Source organism: Rutidosis leptorrhynchoides, chromosome 11 (assembly GCF_046630445.1).
Source record: "Rutidosis leptorrhynchoides isolate AG116_Rl617_1_P2 chromosome 11, CSIRO_AGI_Rlap_v1, whole genome shotgun sequence".
NCBI lineage: Eukaryota > Viridiplantae > Streptophyta > Magnoliopsida > Asterales > Asteraceae > Rutidosis > Rutidosis leptorrhynchoides.
The window spans coordinates 218,689,774-218,696,514 of NC_092343.1; positions in this window are offsets into that span (position 1 = coordinate 218,689,774).

Consider the following 6,741-nt stretch of genomic DNA (forward strand, 5'->3'; position numbering starts at 1 on the left):
ATTTATAAAAGCTTTTTCTTCATATTAGCGTTTTATAAGTTTAAATTTGGGTAGTACCTACCCGTTAAGTTCATACTTAGTAGCTAATATACAATTCAACTACTACAATTCTATATGAAAAACTGATTATAATAATATTTCGCGTTCAAACTTTTACACAATATTTTACAAACTTACAATACCGCTTATTTTACATATAGCATGAAATATAGCACACAATAAATTTGATACAAGATGGTTGTGAAGATAATTCTAGCTAGTACACAAGTCGTTCAGCAAAGGTAATAAAGACACGTAATTCATACGTCCAGAAACAAGTCATGCATTCTGGTTTTACTAGGATTACTTCCCATCCTTGGTCTTGTGGAACATAACCGTTATGGCCGTTGATAAGACATCGTGTTGTAACGTCGTCAAAGGGACGAGGGTTACGTAATGTCCAACAGTCCCGTAACAATCTAAAAACCTCATTTCTTACCCCAATTACCGACTCCATCACTTGTGGGAACGTTTTGTTTAATAGTTGTAGCCCGATGTTCTTGTTCTCACTTTGGTGAGAAGCGAACATTACTAATCCATAAGCATAACATGCTTCTTTATGTTGCATGTTAGCCGCTTTTTCTAAATCACGAAGTCCAATATTCGGATATATTGAGTCAAAATAATTTCTTAACCCATTGCGTAAAATAGCATTTGGGTTCCCCGCAATATATGCGTCAAAGTAAACACATCGTAACTTATGGATTTTCCAATGTGATATCCCCCATCTTTCGAACGAAAGCCTTTTATAAACCAAGGCATTCTTGGAACGTTCTTCGAATGTCTTACATACTGATCTCACCTTAAATAGTTGTGCCGAAGAATTCTGACCGACTCTAGACAAGATTTCATCAATCATGTCTCCGGGTAGGTCTCTTAAAATATTGGGTTGTCTATCCATTTTGTGTTTTTATACCGTAAAATAGACAAGAGTTAGATTCATAAAAAAAAATACTTATTAATACAAGCAATTTTTACATATATCATAAAGCATAAGCACACTATATTACATATATTACACCACACGAATACAACTATCTTATTCCGACTTGCTTGTTTCTTCTTCTTCGGTTTTGGTTCGTTTTGCCAAGTTTCTAGGGATATATGATGTTCCCCTAATACGAGCCGTCGTTTTCCACATTGGTTTAGAAAAACCTGGTGGTTTAGAGGTTCCCGGGTCATTGTTACAACTTAAGGACTTCGGGGGTTGACGATACATATAAAGTTCATCGGGGTTGGAATTAGATTTCTCTATTTTTATGCCCTTTCCCTTATTATTTTCTTTTTCCTTTTTAAATTCAGTTGGGGTAATTTCTATAACATCATCGGAATTCTCGTCGGAATCCGATTCACCGGAGAATTGGTAATCCTCCCAATATTTTGCTTCCTTTGCGGAAACACCATTGACCATAATTAACCTTGGTCGGTTGGTTGAGGATTTTCTTTTACTTAACCGTTTTATTATTTCCACCACCGGTTCTATTTCTTCATCCGGTTCTGATTCTTCTTCCGGTTCCGATTTTTCTTCCGGTTCCGACTCTTCTTCCGGTTCCTCTTCGGGAACTTGTGAATCAGTCCACGAATCATTCCAATTTACATTTGACTCTTCATTATTATTAGGTGAGTCAATGGGACTTGTTCTAGAGGTAGACATCTATCACATAATATCAAATGCGTTAAGAGATTAATATATCACATAATATTCACATGTTAAAAATATATAGTTTCTAACAAAATTTGTTAAGCAATCATTTTTCAAGTAAACGCGGTCGAAGTCCAGACTCACTAATGCATCCTAACAAACTCGATAAGACACACTAATGCAAAATTCTGGTTCTCTAAGACCAACGCTCGGATACCAACTGAAATGTCCCGTTCTTATTGATTAAGAACGTTCCATATTAATTGATTTCGTTGCGAGGTTTTGACCTCTATATGAGACGTTTTTCAAAGGCTGCATTCATTTTAAAACAAACCATAACCTTTATTTCACAAAAAAAGGTTTAAAAAGCTTTACGTAGATGATCAAATAATGATAATCTAAAATATCCTGTTTACACACGACCATTACATAATGGTTTACAATACAAATATGTTACATCGAAATCAGTTTCTTGAATGCAGTTTTTACACAATATCATACAAACATGGACTCCAAATCTTGTCCTTATTTTAGTATGCAACAGCGGAAGCTCTTAGTATTCACCTGAGAATAAACATGCTTTAAACGTCAACAAAAATGTTGGTGAGTTATAGGTTTAACCTATATATATCAAATCGTAACAATACACCACAAGATTTCATATTTCAATACACATCCCATACATAGAGATAAAAATCATTCATATGGTGAACACCTGGTAACCGACATTAACAAGATGCATATATAAGAATATCCCCATCATTCTGGGACACCCTTCGGATATGATATAAATTTCGAAGTACTAAATCATCCGTTACTTTGGATGGGGTTTGTTAGGCCCAATAGATCTATCTTTAGGATTCGCGTCAATTAGGGTGTCTGTTCCCTAATTCTTAGATTACCAGACTTAATAAAAAGGGGCATATTCGATTTCGATAATTCAACCATAGAATGTTGTTTCACGTACTTGTGTCTATTTTGTAAATCATTTATAAAACCTGCATGTATTCTCATCCCAAAAATATTAGATTTTAAAAGTGGGATTATAACTCACTTTCACAGATTTTTACTTCGTCGGGAAGTAAGACTTGGCCACTGGTTGATTCACGAACCTATAACAATATATACATATATATCAAAGTATGTTCAAAATATATTTACAATACTTTTAATATATTTTGATGTTTTAAGTTTATTAAGTCAGCTGTCCTCGCTAGTAACCTACAACTAGTTGTCCACAGTTAGATGTACAGAAATAAATCGATAAATATTATCTTGAATCAATCCACGACCCAGTGTATACGTATCTCAGTATTGATCACAACTCAAACTATATATATTTTGGAATCAACCTCAATCCTGTATAGCTAACTCCAACATTCACATATAGAGTGTCTATGGTGAAATGTCCCGTTCTTATTGATTAAAAACGTTCCATATTAATTGATTTCGTTGCGAGGTTTTGACCTCTATATGAGACGTTTTTCAAAGACTGCATTCATTTTAAAACAAACCATAACCTTTATTTCATCATAAAGGTTTAAAAAAGCTTTACGTAGATTATCAAATAATGATAATCTAAAATATCCTGTTTACACACGACCATTACATAATGGTTTACAATACAAATATGTTACAACAAAATAAGTTTCTTGAATGCAGTTTTTACACAATATCATACAAGCATGGACTCCAAATCTCGTCCTTATTTAAGTATGCGACAGCGGAAGCTCTTAATAATCACCTGAGAATAAACATGCTTAAAACGTCAACAAAAATGTTGGTGAGTTATAGGTTTAACCTATATATATCAAATCATAATAATAGACCACAAGATTTCATATTTCAATACACATCCCATACATAGAGATAAAAATCATTCATATGGTGAACACCTGGTAACCGACATTAACAAGATGCATATATAAGAATATCCCCATCATTCCGGGACACCCTTCGGATATGATATAAATTTCGAAGTACTAAAGCATCCGGTACTTTGGATGGGGTTTGTTAGGCCCAATAGATCTATCTTTAGGATTCGCGTCAATTAGGGTGTCTGTTCCCTAATTCTTAGATTACCAGACTTAATAAAAAGGGGCATATTCGATTTCGATAATTCAACCATAGAATGTAGTTTCACGTACTTGTGTCTATTTTGTAAATCATTTATAAAACCTGCATGTATTCTCATCCCAAAAATATTAGATTTTAAAAGTGGGACTATAACTCACCTTCACAGATTTTTACTTCGTCGGGAAGTAAGACTTGACCACTGGTTGATTCACGAACCTATAACAATATATACATATATATCAAAGTATGTTCAAAATATATTTACAACACTTTTAATATATTTTGATGTTTTAAGTTTATTAAGTCAGCTGTCCTCGTTAGTAACCTACAACTAGTTGTCCACAGTTAGATGTACAGAAATAAATCGATAAATATTATCTTGAATCAATCCACGACCCAGTGTATACGTATCTCAGTATTGATCACAACTCAAACTATATATATTTTGGAATCAACCTCAACCCTGTATAGCTAACTCCAACATTCACATATAGAGTGTCTATGGTTGTTCCGAAATATATATAGATGTGTCGACATGATAGGTCGAAACATTGTATACGTGTCTATGGTATCTCAAGATTACATAATATATAATACAAGTTGATTAAGTTATGGTTGGAATAGATTTGTTACCAATTTTCACGTAGCTAAAATGAGAAAAATTATCCAATCTTGTTTTACCCATAACTTCTTCATTTTAAATCCGTTTTGAGTGAATCAAATTGCTATGGTTTCATATTGAACTCTATTTTATGAATCTAAACAAAAAAAGTATAGGTTTCTAGTCGGAAAAATAAGTTACAAGTCGTTTTTGTAAAGGTAGTCATTTCAGTCGAAAGAACGACGTCTAGATGACCATTTTAGAAAACATACTTCCACTTTGAGTTTAACCATAATTTTTGGATATAGTTTCATGTTCATAATAAAAATTATTTTCTCAGAATAACAACTTTTAAATCAAAGTTTATCATAGTTTTTAATTAACTAACCCAAAACAGCCCGCGGTGTTACTACGACGGCGTAAATCCGGTTTTACGGTGTTTTTCGTGTTTCCGGGTTTTAAATCATTAAGTTAGCATATCATATAGATATAGAACATGTGTTTAGTTGATTTTAAAAGTCAAGTTAGAAGGATTAACTTTTGTTTGCGAACAAGTTTAGAATTAACTAAACTATGTTCTAGTGATTACAAGTTTAAACCTTCGAATAAGATAGCTTTATATGTATGAATCGAATGATGTTATGAACATCATTACTACCTTAAGTTCCTTGGATGAACCTACTGGAAAAGAGAAAAATGGATCTAGCTTCAATGGATCCTTGGATGGCTCAAAGTTCTTGAAGCAAAATCATGACACGAAAACAAGTTCAAGTAAGATCATCACTTGAAATAAGATTGTTATAGTTATAGAAATTGAACCAAAGTTTGAATATGATTATTACCTTGTATTAGAATGATAACCTACTGTAAGAAACAAAGATTTCTTGAGGTTGGATGATCACCTTACAAGATTGGAAGTGAGCTAGCAATCTTGAAAGTATTCTTGATTTTATGAAACTAGAACTTTTGAAATTTATGAAGAACACTTAGAACTTGAAGATAGAACTTGAGAGAGATCAATTAGATGAAGAAAATTGATGAATGAAAGTGTTTGTAGGTGTTTTTGGTCGTTGGTGTATGGATTAGATATAAAGGATATGTAATTTTGTTTTCATGTAAATAAGTCATGAATGATTACTCATATTTTTGTAATTTTATGAGATATTTCATGCTAGTTGCCAAATGATGGTTCCCACATGTGTTAGGTGACTCACATGGGCTGCTAAGAGCTGATCATTGGAGTGTATATACCAATAGTACATACATCTAAAAGCTGTGTATTGTACGAGTACGAATACGGGTGCATACGAGTAGAATTGTTGATGAAACTGAACGAGGATGTAATTGTAAGCATTTTTGTTAAGTAGAAGTATTTTGATAAGTGTCTTGAAGTCTTTCAAAAGTGTATGAATACATATTAAAACACTACATGTATATACATTTTAACTGAGTCGTTAAGTCATCGTTAGTCGTTACATGTAAATGTTGTTTTGAAACCTTTAGGTTAACGATCTTGTTAAATGTTGTTAACCCAATGTTTATAATATCAAAAGAGATTTTAAATTATTATATTATCATGATATTATGATGTACGAATATCTCTTAATATGATATATATATACATTAAATGTCGTTACAACGATAATCGTTACATATATGTCTCGTTTCAAAATCATTAAGTTAGTAGTCTTGTTTTTACATATGTAGTTCATTGTTAATATACTTAATGATATGTTTACATATCATAATATCATGTTAACTATATATATAACCATATATATGTCATCATATAGTTTTTACAAGTTTTAACGTTCGTGAATCACCGGTCAACTTGGGTGGTCAATTGTCTATATGAAACCTATTTCAATTAATCAAGTCTTAACAAGTTTGATTGCTTAACATGTTGGAAACATTTAATCATGTAAATATCAATCTCAATTAATATATATAAACATGGAAAAGTTCGGGTCACTACAGTACCTACCCGTTAAATAAATTTCGTCCCGAAATTTTAAGCTGTTGAAGGTGTTGACGAATCTTCTGGAAATAGATGCGGGTATTTCTTCTTCATCTGATCTTCACGCTCCCAGGTGAACTCGGGTCCTCTACGAGCATTCCATCGAACCTTAACAATTGGTATCTTGTTTTGCTTAAGTCTTTTAACCTCACGATCCATTATTTCGACGGGTTCTTCGATGAATTGAAGTTTTTCGTTGATTTGGATTTCATCTAACGGAATAGTGAGATCTTCTTTAGCAAAACATTTCTTTAAATTCGAGACGTGGAAAGTGTTATGTACAGCCGCGAGTTGTTGAGGTAACTCTAGTCGGTAAGCTACTGGTCCGACACGATCAATAATCTTGAATGGTCCAATATACCTTGG